Source organism: Oryza glaberrima, chromosome 11 (assembly GCF_000147395.1).
Source record: "Oryza glaberrima chromosome 11, OglaRS2, whole genome shotgun sequence".
NCBI lineage: Eukaryota > Viridiplantae > Streptophyta > Magnoliopsida > Poales > Poaceae > Oryza > Oryza glaberrima.
In genome coordinates, this window is record NC_068336.1 from 10,280,304 (window position 1) to 10,300,288 (window position 19,985).

The 19,985-nt window shown below is 40.3% G+C and overlaps 1 pseudogene; it reads left to right on the top strand.

Annotated features, from left to right (window-relative positions):
• Positions 1 to 558: 558 nt before the first annotated feature.
• LOC127755677 (uncharacterized) lies at positions 559 to 1,441 on the top strand (annotated as a pseudogene).
• Positions 1,442 to 19,985: the final 18,544 nt, after the last annotated feature.

Sequence of the window (19,985 nt, forward strand, 5' to 3'; positions counted from 1 at the left end):
TTAGACTCTTGTGATAAAAAAAAAGAGGTCTTCCTTGATTAGATCTGGGGTTTCTTTTGCTGAGGCTACTAAGTTTGATCCTTCTAAGTCTTCTATGGTGATCCCTGTGAAGAAAGTGTTTAATAACATGAAGTCAAATCTCAGGTTTTCAAATGCTTCCTCTAAGAAATATGTTCGTGATCGCCTAAGTTTTGATGTTCCCAACAGAACATTTGCCTTTCAGCGGTTGGATGTTCCTCGTGATAGCCTAGAATTTTCAAAATTTCTCGATCCAAAATTACCGCCAATCGGGTGTCTGATCGGTAAGAAGTTCTGAATTGTAGTCGGTGTCTTGGGCAAGGCCATTCTTCAAGTAGGTGTTCCTCTTCTATTAGATGTCGGGCTTGCTTTGGTTATGGACATGTGGCCCAAAACTGTTTGGCCGTAAAAGCAGAGAGAAGAAATCATGGATAGTTAAGGCTAAACCTAACCCTGACTCTTCGTCACATCACCGAAAAGGGTGAGAAAACCTCATCTGCAATCCAACCTGTTCTTCCTCACCCTGTTCAATCCACTTTCATGGCCAACATTAACATTAATCCTGGGCGATTTGTGGAGCCGGGTCAACACATTCATGAGGGTACTCCCCTCAAAATCTAGAGAGCAGATTTGACATTTCCTCCCCCCGCAGCGGCAGCACGAGTCCTATTTCCTTGCTTAAATTGAACCAACGGTACATGAAGATGAGTTGGATGTCCAGCGTCTACAAATTAGGAACTATCTTCAAGCTGAACTAGGTATTGCTGTTACTCATTGTTCCCCTCTTCCATTGGCGATTAGTCTGTTTGCGGTCAGATCAACTTTGATTAGAGATTATCTGGTTCAAGCTTTTGGCTTTCATTACAATGGTGTCAATGTGGTGAGGTTTACAAATCATGATAGGGGCTTGAATTGGCGTGCTGCTCATGCTAATATGGTGGGGTGGGTAATGTTCCTAGGATTTCCCCTTGATTTCCATACTTAGTATTACATCTCTAGAGTTGTTAGTCTTTTTGGTAGACTAGATTACTGGCAAGAGGGAGATGTAATCCCAGGAAGGGTTATACTTCAGGCTTATTTTGATGATGTTGATATGGTCCCTAGAAGAATTGTAATAAAGGAAATCAACCAGCATGGTGGTCAAGGTGAATCTTGGGCTTTTGGTGTTTTTGTGCTAAATAATGAATTTGTTGATGCTCAGCCACCTTATGAAGATTTGCCACCAGTTGGTCCTTTGGGTGTTCAGACACCTAATAATAATCAGCCAAATGCTCCTTTTGATTATAATGATCATGTTGATGAGGCTAATCATGATAACTTGGGAAACTGGGAGCAGCATGATAATCAACAGGCAACAGGAAATTCTGGTGTTAGCTCAAACTCTGATCTTAATGGTGTATTGCAGTTGGTTCCTGTTGTTTAGGAAGTTGAGCCTGCTATCGAGGAAAGACAGATTATTACCTGAGTCCCACTTGACATTCAAGGCTGTTGTTGGCCCGATTTTCGGTGAGTTGATGATAACTACGATTTGGGAGAAATGTTGACGACCCGACTACAACCGTACAAGACATTGTTGTGTTGCGCCTTAGCGATCGATACACCTCTCCGTGGGTTATTGATCTTGCCGGTGTAGACCAACCTTATTCCTGCAAGCAAATCGAAGAAACAAGCAAGAACAAGATAAAAGCAATCTGAATTGCAAATAGAAATTGAGTACAAATGATAAGTTGGGGTTCCGTAACGAGTAAACCGGCGATCTAACCGATCACGGGATTACACGGCAAAGTAGCAAAGCTAAACTTTAATCTAAACAAAACCTAAGAAACCATGAAGGGGTAGCAAGCTATTTATGAAGATGGCAGGACCCTAGGTCGTCCTCCACCTGGTTGGGGCACACCCCACATGGGCCCCACTTGGGCCGGGGTCCCAAACGAAGTTACAAGCCCATAGGCCCATTACAGGTGACGCAACACCTTGTTTCTTCAATTGTGGCTCACTGAGATGGAATTTCGCAATGATGTTGGATCTATTGGAAAGACGACTTCGAGAGCTTTCCATCAAGTACTCACGAGCCGAAAACGGATGTCTCATACAGATTCGGCGGCCATTTGAAGTCAGCAGTGTAGCAGGTGGCCAAATCGGATTCCAGCACTTAGAGGATTTGATCTTGATATCATCTTGTTCATCCATGATGTGAGCAACAGTTGTATCCCTAGTAGCCATGGTCACATCATCCTCCCCTTCTTCACGGAAAACCGTCCTCGGTTTTTCCATATGGTGCTCTTCACATAGTCCATCCAAAATAACCTGTTTCATCCAATCAAAACTAGAGAAACTCGAAGTAGTGTGATTAGCAATAATAGTGGACAAATGTGACTCATCAGAAGCACACTCACCTTGAGTAATATCAGCACCATTTAATTTACCTTTTATGCCCTCTTCAGATAATGTAAGTGCATCAGTCTTCTCTTCTTCCTTCGTGATCGATAGAGATGGCATCTCGATCATATTCCTCTTCTCCTCATGGTGAATGTTCTGAGCTCCCTGCAAAATGTCAGATATAGGAGGCACAAGCATAGCTTGTTTCTCCCTTGGGTTCTTTAAAATATTGCTCTCAACACTACAAGCAAGCATGAACAAGTGGCCTATATGATTATATGTCACGTTAATAAGCCCCGCCTGAATATCGGAATTAAGCCCTCTAAAAAATCTAGTCATTGTGTTCTCATTGCTTTCTTTTAAACCACTATAAGTGATACAAATTTTAAAGTTACAAAAGTACTCCCGCACGGTTGTGTCACCTTGTTTTAGATGTTCTAATTTCTAAAGGAGAGTATGTTTATAATATGAAAACACAAAATTTTTCCTCATCATTGTTTTGCGTTCATCCCAAGTTTCAAGCTTATTACCAAAAGTATACCACCAAAAAGATGCAGAACCGGTACACTTTTTACTAGCAGCATTAATCATTTGAGCATTAGAGAAATCATACTCATCAAATTGTTTGTCTATTGCTAGCTCCCAATTAACATAAGCGGCGGAATCATACTTACCATAAAAAACTGGCAAATTAGATTCTACCCTTGCAAGATCACTATCATGTACCTCATATGCAATGCGTGAAGAAGTCGCTATATCTTGTTGATGGTGAAGAAGTCGATGTTGGGCCTGACCATCTCATTTCCCCTCGCAAAATCCTGCCATGGTTAGTAGCAAATAAGAAACATACACAAGAATATGCACGCTCCTATCAACTACTAGGTAGTGGTAGCTAAAATATCACACACACTCAAACTTTTCACCAAGCTCTTACAAGTTCTTACCAAAGCAAGCGGAATGGTGACGTATACAGACTCAACCAAGCACCCCAATAGAGTTTGGATGTATCGATGCCTTAGCAAACACTTGCTGTACGGTTGCAATCAAATCTGTGGAGCTCTGGGTAGGCTTAAATATGTAGCAAAGGAATAGCAAATGCTCAATCCAGAGAATGCAAAGTTGAATGATCGTTCAAAGTCAAGTACCGTGCTGATCCTAGGCTAGAACGTACTAGAGACGCGAGCCTAGACATAAACGATACCACGAGAAACAACTCACAACTCTGATATATGAAGGCGGTCTCAAAAACAACTCATTTCTTTTCTTCTTCTTCTTCTTCTTTCTTTCTTTCTTTCTTTTTTTCTTTCTTTCTTTTATTTTTCTTTCTTATTTTTTGGTGCAGCTTTTTTTTCTTTTGTATGCACCTTTCTGCCTTTTTCTCACTTTTTTTTGATTTTTTAACAAAAAACCGACTCAAGGACCTTAATGTAAGATTATAGGGACTCAAATGTAAATACAAAAATTATAGGGACTCAAATGTAAAAGTCCAAACCTAAAATTAAAATTATATAAAAATGGAATGCTCAAATTATGCCTGTTCCGTTTTTCCAAACGGATCTTGAAACCGACACCAAAACAAAAATTCACCAAGGTGTTTGACACAACTCAGAACAGGAGGAACCAGTGAGGGGAAGGAGTCGGACTCACAGGACTCCCGGAGAGAGAGGTTTGGTGGCTTTGTGATATGGAAGGCCGGACTTGTGTAGGATAAAAACAGAAACTTATTTTTAATCGATCCAATCTACTATTTCCTTCCTGATCAATCTTGACATACTTCCAAAAACAGATTTGGTAATCCTCCTTCCTCCCCTCGTGCATGAACACAAGCACGACCGAAACACAAACACGGCCAACTCGGCAACTCAACAACTCCAAAACCGACCGATAAAACTTATGAAAACTACAAAAATAGAACCCTGGCAGCAAGGCGATTTCGTTTTCATAGATCCCGATGACAACAAGCACACGACGATGACAACGACAGTGGTACAAAACGTGACCAGAACTCGAAACTCTAAATGAACTAAACGCTAGGACCAGCAACACGACTCGACGATGCAACGCAAACTCAACAAAGCAAAAGCTGAAAAGAACAATGCAATTGCACAATATGGCTAGGTAAATGATACAATTTGTTATGGGTAGATAAAAACTCACCGAGCAACGAAAGCTCTGATACCACATAATGAATGCTGAGTCCCACTTGACACTCAAGGCTGTTGTTGGCCCGATCTTTCGATGAGTTGATGATAACTACGATTTTGGAGAAACGTTGACGACTCGACTACAGCCATACAAGACGTTGTTGTGTTGCGCCTTAGCGATCGATACACCTCTCCGTGGATTGTTGATCTTGCCGGTGCAAACCAACCTTATTCCTACAAGCAAATCGAAGAAACAAGCAAGAACAAGATAAAAGCAATCTGAATTGTGAATAGAAATTGAGTACGAATGATAAGTTGGGGTTTCGTAACGAGTAAACCGGCGATCTAACCGATCACGGGATTACACGGCAAAGTAGCAAAGCTAAACTTTAATCTAAACAAAATCCAAGAAACCCTGAAGGGGTAGCAAGCTATTTATGAAGATGGGAGGACCCTAGGTCGTCCTCCACCTGGTTAGGGCGCACCCCACATGGGCCCCACTTGGGCTGGGGTCCCAAACGAAGTTACAAGCCCATAGGCCCATTACAGGTGACGCAACACTTTGTTTCTTCAATTGCGGCTCACTGAGATGGAATTTCGCAATGAGGTTAGATCTATCGGAAGACGACTCTGAGAGCTTTCCATCAAGTACTCACGAGCCGAAAACGGATGTCGTATACAGATTCGGCGGCCGTTTGAAGTCAGCAGTGTAGCAGGTGGCCGAATCAGATTCCAGCAGTTGGAGAACTTGATCTTGATATCATCTTGTTCATCCATGATGTGAGCAACGGTTGTATCCATAGTAGCCATGGTTACATCATTATGTTTGCTGAGGAGCCTCAATTCTTTATTTCTGAGGGAACTTTTGGTAGATTACAGGAGTTTTGGTTGAGGAAAGAGTTGCTTGAGCAACTGGCCAAAAAGTGTAACAATGTCAGCATTCCATAGCCTTTAACTTCTTTGGCCCCTTTTACTCAGCTTGTTTTATCCAAAAGAAAAGCTTCTGCTGATCAGCTGCCACCTTTTAAACGTCTGCATGTGGGCCGGTGAGGCCTCTGAATGGGCTGTGGTCCAATTTAAAGGCCCTGATGATTTACCTATGCCTGTGCCGTTGTCTGTTATGCCTCCCTCTGATGTGGATGTTGCTGATATCTTTGAATCCCTCCCTGATGTTGCTGGATAGAAAAGCCTGGACTTGGTACGTTTTGTTGATTCCCAGGAAGCTTGCACCTTTTCTCAGCTGGAGGAACATGTGGAGCCATCAACTCCTTTGCAGTTGCTGCTCTACCCCCTAAAGCTCCCATTAAGAAAAGAGATGGTAAAACAATTTTGTGTGACCCTGAAAGAAGGCAAAGTTCTAGGCTAAGGGCTTATGCACAAGGTTGTCTCCAACTTGACCCAAGAATGGGGTTTGGGAAACCTAGGGGGAAATCTGCAAGGAAGTTAAAGGAATTAGCAGGTATTGCAAAATTGTCTTCAGAGGGTATTTTACATGATTCTAATTTTCATCTTGATTTCTCTATGGATGATAATGGTTCCTATACTGATTCATCGCCATCTGATTGCTCTATTTCTCTCTTACAAAAGATGGGAGTGGAGATGTGCGGCCTTCATCTTGAGGATGTGGCTGAATCAAAGCTTCAGGGGGAGAAGCTGAAAGAACTTCCAAGTCCTACAGAAGATGCTGAATGATCCTATGCACATGTGGGGGCAGTTCTTTTTGGTTGTGCTTTTGGTGGCTGTCTTTTATGTCTGTGTCGGCTATGATGCAACTTGGTCCTGTTTCCAGACTCTTTGTAATGCAAACTTATGGTTGCAATTGTGCCAAACTTGTCAGATTAGCTTTGCTTGTTCTGAGACCCCCTATGCTATTTTTATCTGTTTAAATGACTAGCTCAAATTGTCATGATTGGAATGTTCTTTGTTGGAATATTCGTAGTATGAATTCGGCTGAAAAATGGGATGCTCTTAGACAGGCTGTTGATGATAGCAATTGTCAAGTGATATGTTTGCAAGAAACAAAAAAGAAAACTTATAGATAAAGAATACATGAGGAAGGTTATGCCAAAAAAATTTGACGATTTTCTCTTTGTTCCTTTGAGAGGGGCATCTAGTGGCATCCTAGTTGCATGGAACAACAAGTTTTTTATGGGAACTTTGTAGTCTTTCATTAATCATGCTATATCTATAAAGTTTGTTTCAAGGCACAATAAGGAGATTTGGTTTTTAACCTATGTTTATGGTCCCTGCAGTGGACAAGAAAGAGATGAGTTTGTAAACTGGTTAAAAAAATTCAGTTAGATCAAGATGAGACTAGGTTGTTTTTAGGTGATTTTAATTTTTATAGATCTACTGCAAATAGAAATAAGCCAGGTGCTAATATGAATGATATTCTCATCTTCAATGATATCATTAGCACTCTTGGTTTGGTTGAACTACCTTTAAAAGGTAGATCCTTCACTTGGAGTAATATGCAACAAAATCCTCTTTTGGAGCAGCTTGATTGGTTTTTCAGTTCAACTTCCTGGACTCTTTCATATCCAAATACAGTTGTGGTCCCTCTTCCTAGAGTGATTTCAGGTCACGTTCCCTATGTGATAAAGATTCAGACTAAGATCCCTAAGAGTAACATCTCTCGTTTTGAGAATTTCTAGGTAGATTTTGATGGTTTTTTTTTTGAGAAAGTTGTATCTGTATGGCTGATAGACCCTGGTTTTGAAGATCCAGCAAAATGTATCTCCTTCAAATTAAAGCAATTTAGGAAAGCTTTGACTACATGGAGTAAAAATTTATCAAGGCTAAATGCTCTAATAAATAATAGCAATAAGGTCCTTCACTTCTTGGACTTAATAGAAGAATGCATATCTCTGGTTCTCCATGAGTGGGCTTTCAGAGAAATTGTTAAAAAAAACATATTCTCAAATTGTTTGGTCATAGAAGAAAATATTGGAAAAAAAAGATGCACAAACATATGGATGGTTCTGGGGGAGGAAAACACATATTTTTTTCATGCTATGGCTACTGAAAGATATAGGTTTAATACCATTTCTCATTTTTCTGCTGGGATGGGTAATAGTCTGATCTCCCACTAGGACAAAACTGACCTCTTCTATCTATCTTGCAAGAATAGAATGGGAACCCCTTTGGGTATGAGCATGGCTTTCAATCTAGTTAATTTCTTCACTAGAACAACAGATTTGTCCTATTTGGTAGATCCTTTTTCTTCCCAGGAGATAGATGATCTGGTCAAAAGAATATCTATAGACAAGGCTTTAGGACCCGATGGTTTTAATGGATATTTCTTGAAGAAATGTTGGCCCATTATTGTTCAAGATTTTTACAGACTTATTGCTCATTTTCATGCGGGTTGCATAGATATTCAGCCTCTAAATTCTTCATTTATTACTTTGGTGCCAAAGAAGACAAATCTGGAAACAGCTAATGATTTTAGACCTATCTCCTTAATGAACATAAGTCTGAAGTTGCTAACTAAGGCATTCGTTGATAGACTACAAGGGGTGATCACCAAATTGATTCATCAAAATCAATATAGTTTTATTAAAGGAAGAACAATACAAGATTGTCTAGCATGGGCTTTTGAATACATTCACCAATGTCAACAATCAAATAGGGAAATTGTAATTATAAAGCTTGATTTTGAGAAAGCTTTTGACTCCATTGAACATGAAGCAATCTTAATGATAATGAGGCATATGGGTTTCCCTGCTAAATGGTTAAGTTGGGTTGACATGATTTTTAACTCAACGTGTACTTCAGTCCTTTTAAATAGAGTTCCTGGTATGTCTTTTAAATGCAAAAGAAGGGTAAGACAAGGCGATCCTTTATCCCCTCTATTGTTTGTTTTGGGGGTTGAGCTATTACAAGCAATCCTTAATAGAGCCTGCCAGTTGGGTTTAATTTCTAAACCTATTCGGCCTGATGATGAAAGTGATTTTCCAATGATTCAGTATGCAGATGATGCTATTATACTTATGAAAGCTGATCAAAAGGAGTTTTTCTGTCTCAAGGCTCTTCTTAATACCTTTGCTCAATCCACAGGCCTTAAAATTAATTTTCACAAATCAAACATCTATCCATTGAATATGGATGAACAGAAAGTTGAAAGCTTGTCTGGTTTATTTGGTTGCAAACTGGGGACCCTTCCTTTTACTTACCTTGGTTTATCAATGGGAACTACCAGACCAAAAGTTGTAGACTTTGCTCCTTTGGTGGATAGAATTGAGAGGAGATTGACAACTAGTTCTATTTTTCCTACCATATGGGAAGGTTAACTCTTATAAATTTTGTTCTGTTTGCAATACCTACTTACTATATGTGTTCTCCGCAAATGCCAAAGACTGCAATTCTAGCAATTGACTCTGCTAGAAGGCATTGCCTGTGGAGAGGTTCTGAGGAGAAAATTTTTAGTGGCATGGGACAAGGTTTGTATGCCAAATAAAAGGGGTGGCCTAGGGATTATTAACCTACATATTTAGAATATGGCTCTATTACTCAAGCACCTTCACAAATTCTATTCCTCTGAAGATCTTCCTTGGGTGAGTTAATTTGGGACTCATACTACAGTTCTAAAGTACCACATATAGTCTCTAATAAGGGTTCTTTTTGGTGGAGGGATGTCATCAACTTAGCAGATATATATAGAGCAATAGCTCAATGTACTGATGTTAATGGAAAATCTATCACTTTTGGGGAAGATATGTGGAATGGAAAGATCAGATGCCAGCAGTATGAAAGTCTTTATAATTAGGGTATACATAGAATTGCTTCTGTCAAAAGTTTTACTGAAAGAGAGTTTGAAGATTGTTTTCAATTGCCCCTCACCACTCAATTATATGATGACTTTCTGAATTTGCAAGCAGAGTTGCAAAATCTGGTTCTAACCAATGGCATAGGTGATAATTGGTCCTTCATTTGGAACAGTCATAGATATTCTTCCTAGAAATTTTATGGACATAATTTCATTGGCCTTTCTCCTCCAAGGCCGTTTGCCTGGATTTGGAAGATGAAATGTGTGAATAAAATTAAGGTGTTCATGTGGCTTCTCTTTTGTGATACTCAACACAAGGGACATACTTGACAGAAGAAATTGTGCTCGAGAAGATGCTGATTTAACTTGTGCTCTCTACTCTTTAGGAGTAAGAGAAAGCAGAGAACATATGTTCTTCTCTTATTCTTTCAGTTTTGCTTGCTGGAGGAAGAAAGGTCTCTCTTGGAGTTCTAATCTAGAATTCTTTCAGATGATTGTTTTGGAGAAAATCCGTTTTAGAAAAAAGGGTTTTATGGAGATTTTCTCCATTGCATGTTGGCATATTTGGAAACAACGCAATGCCCTCATCTTTCAGAATGTTGCTCCTCATCCAAATTTTTGGTTTGTTAAGTTTCGGTAAGAAATTCTCATGCATATTTGCAGGATGAATGAACCACTTCTCTCTTCAGTTTCTAATTGGTTACAAACTTTGTTGTTTTGTTGTATTTTAATATAATCCAAACAACTGGGTAAGACATGGTATTATCTTAAAACAATCAACAATAAAATGTATTAATTATCATAATCAATCACTAATGATCATGATTAACAAAGGTGATCTACGCTTCTCTGGCCATTTTTTTGGGATGAGTTTATCTAGCATCTTCATCTCGATCTTAGCCGCCCTATCCACTCTTGTCCATAAACCAAACGCACACTTAAATGTTATATCCTTCAACCAAACAAATCCTTAAAGAAGTAGCAAAACTTGAAATAGTCCAAATTATTTGGTAAAGAAACCAATGATATTAACCTCTTCAAATTTTATTGAAGAAATAATGAAATCAGTAGGAAGTTTAAACAGAAGGAGGCCAGCCCCACTCGCGCTGCCTCCTCTCTCGACATTCAAAATCCCTCCCACCATATATGTGTACATGTAGGAGAAACAGTTGACCCATTAAATCTATTAAGAAAATTGTGATTATTTTTTCCTCAAAACACATGTATGTGTACTACTAGTACACTGGTGAAGAAACCATTTATACTCCCAGTTGGTAACCCCCTTTAGTCCCGGTTTTTCAACCGGGGCTAAACATGTCCATCTTTAGTCCCGGTTGAAATAACCGGGACTAAAGATAAGGTCTTTAGTCCTAAAGAAAGGGTAGCGGTAGTCCCGTTAGGTCTCTTTTTTTCATTGTTTTTTAGCCAGAGTTTAATCCCTGTATTTTCTCCCAAATCAAGTGGGATACATATCCCCAAATCAAACCTCAAATCAAAGTAAAATCCCAAAACATTCACATCACAAATCTTAAGTTACTTATACAAACAAATCAAATACATCACAAATCTTTAAAAAAATTACACACAAACCAAATACATCACAGATTATACATCTCAGATCCATGCAACAAATGTCACACCCTAAAAATTTCAAATATATAAATTGTTGTTTAATTGGAATTATTAGAATTGATTTTAAAAGCCTAGAAGAGAAGATCTAATTTTAAATAATAAATTCCAATATAAAATGGGGCCAGATAAAATTTTATTAAATACTTTGCTTAATTCTATAATTCCTAGATTTTTCTGGGATTTATTTGAGCTAAGGAAGTATTTTTAATAAATGGAATTGCATTTCATGAATAATTTAAATTGGAAAAAGTTTCAAAAAGTCTCTTTTGGCTTTGGGCCGAAAGTCGGCCCAAAACCTTTTCTCTCTCTCCCCGGCCCAAGTCGGCCCAGTCCGCAGCCGCAGCCGTCGCTCGCGCGCGCGCGTCCGCCCGCTGACAGGTGGGGCCCACCTGTCAGACTCGTCGTCTTCCTCGCGCCGCCGCCGCCCGAAACCCTAGCGCCGCGCCGCCGTCGTCTCCTTCCAAATCCAGCCGCCCCTTTCCGTTTCCGGTGAAATCAATAGAGGGGAAATGATCTTCTCGATCTCCTCTACCTTTTCCCTTTTGGAACTTCGGCTAAAATCGTTTGGAAAGCGGAGGATTCGATCTCGAATCGGATTCGTCTCTCTCTCCCGAACCCTAACCTTTCCTTCGTGTCGCCGGTCGCCGTGGGCCTTCGCCGCCGCCTCCTTGCCCCTTTAAAAGGATCCCCGGTGTCTCCGCTACCCGTCGCCACCCTCGCCTTCGCCTCTCGTCGCCGGTAGAGCTCTAGCACCGTGTAGCTTAGCGCCGCCGTCGCCGCCGCCGCTCCAGCCGTGCGCCGTCGTCGCTCCAGTCGTCGCCGTCGCTCGGGAAGGCCGCCGTCGTGGTCGCCGTCGCGTCGCCGTCCTCGTCCGCCCCTCCGCCGTCGCTGTCGACCGCCGGAACATCGTCGCCGTCGTCAAGCCGGAGGTCGCCGCCGCTTCTTCTTCGCCGCTGTCGCCGACCGTTGTTCTTCCGCCGTTTCTTTGGTCACCGGTGAGTTCGCCGTGCCGTCCGCTACCCGTAGGTGCTCTCCGTTCGCGCCGCCGCGCCGTCGTTCGCCGGCGAGCTCGCGCGGTTCGGTCGCCGCCGGAGGTGACGTCACCGCTGACGCCATCGGTGCCGACCGCTGTGGTCTGGCCGTGGACCGGTCGATCTCGGCCGTTCGTTTTGGATGGATCGATCTCGGCCGTCCGTTCTCGTGAACCGTCGCCGTGCACCCGGTCCACCGCAAACCCTAGCCGCTGACGCAATAAATCCTCTTTTCCTTTTCAAAAATAATTCATTATTGCGTCATAATTCAATTAAAATCCATATAAGTGTTTTAATCCGATTTAATCTTTAAAAATTCATAACTAATTCATCTTAGCTCGGATTTAGTTGGTTCAAGTCTCTAAATTTTTCTAAAATTGAGATCTACATGTTAAAAATATCCACATGTACTGTTCATGCTTGTTTATGTGCTGTTTTGGTGTTTTGCTCTTTTCTGTTTAGATTCCGACGTTTCCGGAGAGTCCGTTATCGCAGGAGAAGAACTTGAAGAGTTCCAAGGCCAGCAAGGCAAGTCACACAGATCCCAAACAACCCCTTTGAGCATGTTGATCCCATTTAAAGCTATTGTTTCTATTCAACTATTGCATTTATTTTCGAATGTCATTGGGTGGAATTAACCTATTGTTTGTTATAGCCCTTTTGTTCTTGATTACTTTATTCCTTGATACCTTGGGTTCTTATAAATTGACTAGTTGAGCTTTATATTGGTTCAGCTAGATATTAGATGTGATTGCTTAGCCATGCTTAGAAACTTTAGCACACTATTGGGATAACTTATGACTCACTATTATTTAATGATGGCTTAATGATGACTCATGATGGTTAATCATGATTGGTAAATTAATTAATTTGCCAACTAAAACCTGATAATGGTGGGTTGTGAGCACATGGTTTTGATGGTCGTGCTCATGACAATTAAGGACCGGTTCACGAGTTTCGGTTGTGAAACATTAACCGTGCCAACCACAAGCCAGCGTGGGCAACGGCTTTACCTTTTGTATAGCATAGTTCATTGCGGGGCACCAGACTGAGAAGTGGCGGAGATAAGCCCACGGGGGTCGCTGGGGAGTCCATGCCTTGTTTATAAGGGGGTGATTATGATCCAGGAACGGTGCACTGTGGTGGATTGTGTTGTGCGAGGGGTACTGTCACAGCTCCTTTCTGAGGTACCGTGGTGGTATCAAGGCGCATGGTGACATGTCGTGGGGCTGTGTCTTGTGGGTACAGTGGTACACCTCTGGTCAGAGTAAAACTATTCGAATAGCCGTGCCCGCGGTTATGGGCGGGTCTAACAATGTCTTTCGTGATTAGTCTCACACCTCTCATCAGAATAAAAGATACTATGACTGGTAATAATTTGATTAGCTCCTGGTTTGGAATGGAATATTCCTGGTTTGGAGATAGAACTGTGCAGCCGGGATTGGTTGTTCAGAATGGTTGGGCCTATGCAACAGGGTATGTTGTATAGCGTTGGATTAATATTGTTTAATTATTACTCAACTGTTTCACTAAATTCTGAAATGTTTATTAAATGCTGTTTATGCAAATGAAACCCTACTATGCCATCCTTTGTTATCCTGTACACTTGCATATTTGCTGCGTGGCTTGCTGAGTATGTCATATACTCACCTTGCAATCATTCATCAGAGGAGGAGTTCTACAGTGATGCTGATGGTGTGGAGGATTAGGTGTAGCCCTGGTCAAGCTGCCTGTGGAGTGGAATCGTCTGCGCCGTTTATCTTATTTTCCGCTGCTTAGATCTTTATTGATTGAGAGGAACTATCTACCTCTGTAATGACATTTTATTCGCTTATTAATTAGAGTAATAATTGTACTCTATTATCAATTTGTTATTGTGTGCCTCGGCTGATTCCTGGACGAGGGTTCGCGCACATGTAAGCGTTTGGAATTTTGGATAAAAATTCCGGGCGTGACAACAAATCACAAAATTATACATCTTAGTGAATCACAAATTGTAAAAAAAAAAAGACGCCGGCAGCGGCTGCCGCCTGCCGCCGCTTGCCACTGGGCCCGTGCGCGGCCCAGCCGGCCGCCTGCTGCGTGGGAAGGGAGGAGGGGGAGGAGAGGGCCGGGGATGGGAGGGGAAGGGGAGGAGGCGGAGGGGAGGAGGAGGGAGATCGATCTGAGAGGGAGGAAGGGAGGAGGAGAGGGAGATCGATCTGAGCGGATGGGAAGGGAGGACGGGGAGGAGAGGGCCGGGGATGGGAGGAGGAAGGGGAGGAGGCGGAGGGGGAGGAGGAGAGGGAGATCGATCTGAGAGGGAGGAGGGGAGGAGGAGAGGGAGATCGATCTGAGCCTCTAACAAGAGAATAAGTGCGAGGCGGTTGTGGAGGAGAGGATAGGGAAGAGGGATTATATATTAAGCGTTGAATTTTAGTTCCGGTTGGTATTACCAACCGGGACTAAAAATCTTCTAGATCTTTAGTCCCGGTTGATAACACCAACCGAGACTAAAGTTAGGATCTTTAGTCCCGGTTGGTAACACCAACCATACCCGCTGTAGCCACCAACCGGGACTAAAGATCATCTTTAGTCCCGGTTTTTAGTGGAACCGGGACTATTGTGGATTTTGGCCGATCGACCAAAGATGGTTTCTCCACCAGTGGTAGTTGAAATCAACGTCAGTGTTCGGGACACTTGCCACTATGCTTCGATCTACCCTTCGTCAAAAACAAACCCAATCCTAAGTGTGTCCAGGTTCAAACCCAGAATTGGGTTTTTTTTGACGGTGGGAGTAGCTCTTATATTGCGTCATATGACACAATTAGTAATTATTACTAAGTATAGTAGCCTTTCATCATGATTTTAGAATGACACTATGCCGCTATTTTATATTTTATATTGTACTATGGTGTTAAACACTTAAACCTAGTGAAATTAGGATTAAATGAAAACGACTCTTGAGTCACATCTATACATATGTAGTACTATTTTCATAAGGTAAATTTTGCTATAGGATATCCCAACTTTATGGTTTTAGCTGTAGCTTGTAGGACATCGTTCGAACTCACTTTTTGGGGAAAATACTCCCTAAACGTGGTTATTTATTGATAGACACCGTACGCATTGAAATATTAATTTCTGGTTGAATAAGAGAGATAAAGAGCATGAAAGGTCAAAAATACCCCTAACTCTTTCTCTTCTTCCCTATTTCCCCTTCTAACGTCGCTGCTGCGACTGCTTGTCTTCCAGATCGCTGCTTGTCGCTGCACCGACATCGCCTTCTTTCCCTACAGTGCGCACTGTCGGGCGCTACACAAGCTCTGCGTTGTCAGATCACCAGACGCCGATGCTCCCCCTTCGCCTGACGACTCCAACATACGGCCGTAAGCACCAGATAATTCAAGATCGCGCGCAAAGCTAGCTAACCATTTCGGAATGCACACACAGTGGCGAAGGTAAGGGGGGTGCCAAAGGGTGCCAACACCCCCTATCCAAACACTACCACCACTACACCCTCATGTTTTTACTCTATATTAAGTTAGCTAAGATAAGTATTTATCTAGTTTATTTTGTGTAGCTTGAAAGTATTATCAGTTTAATTAGTTAGCAAGTCTAAAAATATTAGCAAGAAACATGATCTACAAAATTAGTTTGTGATTTCTCATCTTTTTCAAAGTAAAATAGATGATACTTATTTGTGAGATTATTTAATAGTTTACATTAAAAGAATTTAGCAATAAAGACTAGTTTTAAATTTCCAATGATATTATTAAAGAGCTAAAATTCAAGTTTTTCTTAAAGGACTAATTTACGCATTGCTTGTTATTGACGGTGACTATTCTTAAAGGACTATTTATTCGGTCTCATGGTTTATCTTCACCCCACACCCCCCTAATCTCAAATCCTGGCTTCGCCCCTGTGCACACATGCATGTATCCTTTTGATTTTTGCAGAGGAGTTATTTTTGAGGCTTTGACGAGATCAAACGGACTGAGCTGAACAATGGCAATGGAGCTGCCGAGCTGGAGTCCTCCTCGCGCGCATGTCGCCATGGCGGCTGCTTCCGCGGCGAACAACGGTGGCGACAGCTTGGCTAGTGACAGCCGTCTCACGGTGGCGTCTGACGCGGCGCACCTAGCAGGAGGCTCGCCCGACGACCACGGCCGCCGCCGGTTGGGACTCTCTCACCCCGCGCCCGTCATCTTGAGCCGTGGGCGGCGCTTCACCTGTGAGACGCCGTGGAGGGAGACAGAGGAAGAGATAAGGAAGAAGAGAGAAACGGGAAGAGGAAAAGAAAAAGAAAGGAGGGGTAATTTGATCACTTCGTGTAAAAATTTGGGTCCTATATTGTCTCATCAGTACAAATACACTATTTTAATGGGTGCGGTGTCCGCTGGCAAATAACTACGATTAGATAGTGTATTCCCTCAAAAGTGAATTCGTGCGGTGTCCTACAGCTAAAACCATAAAGTTGCGATGTCCTGTAGCAAAATTTACCTTTTCATAAATCCCGCATAAAAATTTATACAAACGTTCGTTGTTAGAGAGTTTGATCGGAATTTTGACATGCAATAGTAAAACACTAAAACATCTCGTATACTCTTAATTTACGCTCGAAAGCAACAATGATTAAGATTAAGATTAAGATTTTATCTCGGTTTATGTTAGCACGTTTTTCAAACTATTAAACGATTTGTTTCGTGCGGAAACGTTCTATATAGAAGTTGCATTAAAATATTAAATATATTCATTTGTCAATTTTGTCATAATTAAAACTTAATTAATAATATACTAATAGCTTTCTCGTTTTACGTATGTCAACATAATCTTCATCTTGATCAGTTTGAAACACTACATGTATTGATTTTCTTTGGTTCACTCAGCTTGATCAAGTCGAAGAAATGCTCAATAAATTTCAAGAACCTTATAGAACTTTTCCCATGTGTTTAAATCTAGTCTTAAATAATTTGGATTCTAGTGGATGGAGGACCAACAACCCCGCCAATTTATATCAATATCGTGTCATTTGTGTTTTTATGTTACTGTGCGATTGAAGGAAGATGGTGCTTGTACGGCTATGGAAATATCCGTACAGGATGCTTGCTCTCAGGCCTCCATTACACCAATGCCGGTCGAACGAGCAACCAACCTAATCGATCGGCCATTCACTGCTGCAATTTCAACGATGGATTTCATCTCGGGCCTGTTTGGTGGACTCCAACTCCTAAATTTAGCTCCAGGAATTAGGTCTGGAGTAAAGTTATGGAGTAGTCAGCTCTATTTCTCTAGTTCATTTTGTAATAGAACTTCACCCAGCCTACTCCCATTTTAAATGTAGCTAAAACTGTTTGGCTATACTCGGCTATACTCTAGCTGAAGAGGTGAAACTGGAGCTGTTGTAATTAACACGATAGTAGCAACTTGTTACGAGGTTTGACCTATTGTGTGTTTTATATACTAAATATTGTTCACACGTTGCAACAAAATTGTAACTAAAGAAAATTATCATTAATCTATTATTAACATCTGTTTTATGTATTATATATAATTTTAATTGGCATCTGAGCCTTTTGGTCTATACGTTTTTTTAAATAAGTAAAGAGTCGATGGTGAGATTGGTTGATGGTCTTGTGATCCCAAATTATTCTTTTCTCATAGAGTTGGCGATGATAGCTTTTATCACCTCACCATCAGCATTTACCCCCTTCTGAAAGGAGTTACATATATTTAGTAATGATGAAAGATGACATATATTCTACTCCCTCCATATTTTAATATATGACGTCGTTGACTTTTTTTTAACGTTTGATCATTCGTCTTATTCAAAAAATTTATATAATTTTCATTTATTTTATTGTGACTTGATTCGTCATAAAAAAATATTATATTTGCACAAAAATTTTGAATAAAAAATGATCAAACGTTGGTCAAAAAGTTAACAGCGTCATACGTTAAAATAGGGAGTAGATCAAAACTAACAGGTTGTTGTAGACCAGGGATTATATATAAACAACAATAACGAGGCTGGTAATTAAGGTGACCCAATGAGCAGTTCAGTCGCTTACAGTGCCATGCATCCACACAGTTCAGTCGCTTACAGTGCAATACAATTTGTTGAATCTTTAAACATTCCATAAACTTTTAAAAAGATTTTACAAGGGATTAAGGAGTCAAGCCTAAGACTCAAGTCCTAATTGCACTATACTTGTCTCCACCCCTGCATCCAAATTGACCTATCTTCTTGCTATTATAAGTGGCAAAAAAAACACAACATTACTACGGTATAACTTAACAATGAAAGCGAAGTTATCCGTCCTTTCCCTCCGTTCTCCCCTGAACCATGGAGAAAAACGGAAAAAGAAAACAGTTGGTTACAAAGAATCGTGTGCTTTAGACTAGATGCACGCCTAGCCCATTTCCAGCCCCCTTTGATTCAAAGGAAATTCATAGTAATTTTAGAGGATTTTATTCCTATAGAAATTTTTTTTATATAGTCCTTTGAATCAAAGGAATGGATTTTATGGAATCCTATGAAATTTCTATGGAATGTCTAATGCCATACAAGTTTTGGAGCAATTCTAATATGAGGTAGAACCTCATGGAAACTTTTATTCTAGTCTTTCTCTCTCTTCTAATTCCTACGTTTTTCCTGCGGTCCAATCAAACGATCATTCCTGTGTTTTCCTGTGTTTTGTAATCCTCTGTTTTACACTTACATTCATATCAAAATCCTACGTTTTTCCTATTTCTACGTTTTCTCATTCCTGCGATTCAAATAGGCTCCTAATGTTATGGGTCCATAGCAATGCACTGCTAACAACAAAAGCAGAGTTATCCGTCCTCTCCCTGTGCTCTTCCTGGTGCCATAGAGAAAAACAGAAATATATTTTTTAAAAAAAAAATCGTGTGCTTTAGGCCCTGTTCAGTTAAAAACAAAAATTTTCATGTTGTTACATCGAATGTTTAGACACATACATTAAATATTAAATGTAGGTAAAAAAACCAATTACACAGATTGCGTGTAAATTACGAGACGAATCTTTTAAGCCTAATTGTACCATGTTTTGATAATGTGGTGCTACAATAAACATTTGCTAACGACGGATTAATTAAACTTAATAAATTCGTCTCGCAGTTTTCTGGCGGAATCTGTATTTGTTTTGTTATTAGACTACGTTTAATATTTCAAATGTGTGTCCGTATATCCGATGTGATAACCAAACCTAAAAATTTTCCCCAACTAAACAACGCCTTAGACTAGACTCACACCTAGTCTTGTAATGCTATGACGCACTGCCATATTACTATTTACTAGTCCTAGATAATCCATCATAGATCGTTAAATGAAATCATACGTGATTATCATAAGTAGTTTTGACCCTAATTATTTGTCCATATTAAAACGATAGAACCCACTATAGTCTTGCCTTTTGGTACACTTATCGAGCATGTTGATAAGGGAAGCACCCTTTTGTATTATGTATAGTAAAATAGTTTGAACTTTTAGTTCTATCAATTTTGTCAGAAAAATTCTCACCCTTCAAAAAAAAAACTCCTCCCTCCGTCCCTAAATATTTATTTGATGCCGTTAACTTTTTTAAATATGTTCGACCGTTCGTCTTATTAAAAAAATTTAAGTAATTATTAATTCTTTTCCTATCATTTAATTCATTATTAAATATAATTTTATATATACATATAGTTTTATATATTTCACGGAAGTTTTTGAATAAGGCAAACGGTCAAACATATTTTAAAAAGTCAACAGCATCAAATATTTAGGGAAGGAGGAAGTATTAACTTTCTAAAGGTTGTCAATGAGAGTATAGGCGTAGGGATGTAAGTGGGTTTTTTTTTTCATGCTTATTAACTGTAGTTAATTTATTCATTCAAATTTTGTATATAATCATATAAAAAACAAACTATTAAGTGGGTTTATGTCGATAGCAGGATAGCCCACTTGCATACTACCTAGAAATATTCATGCCATATGAATACTTGAACTTTTGGCTCTTGTAACCTTAAAAT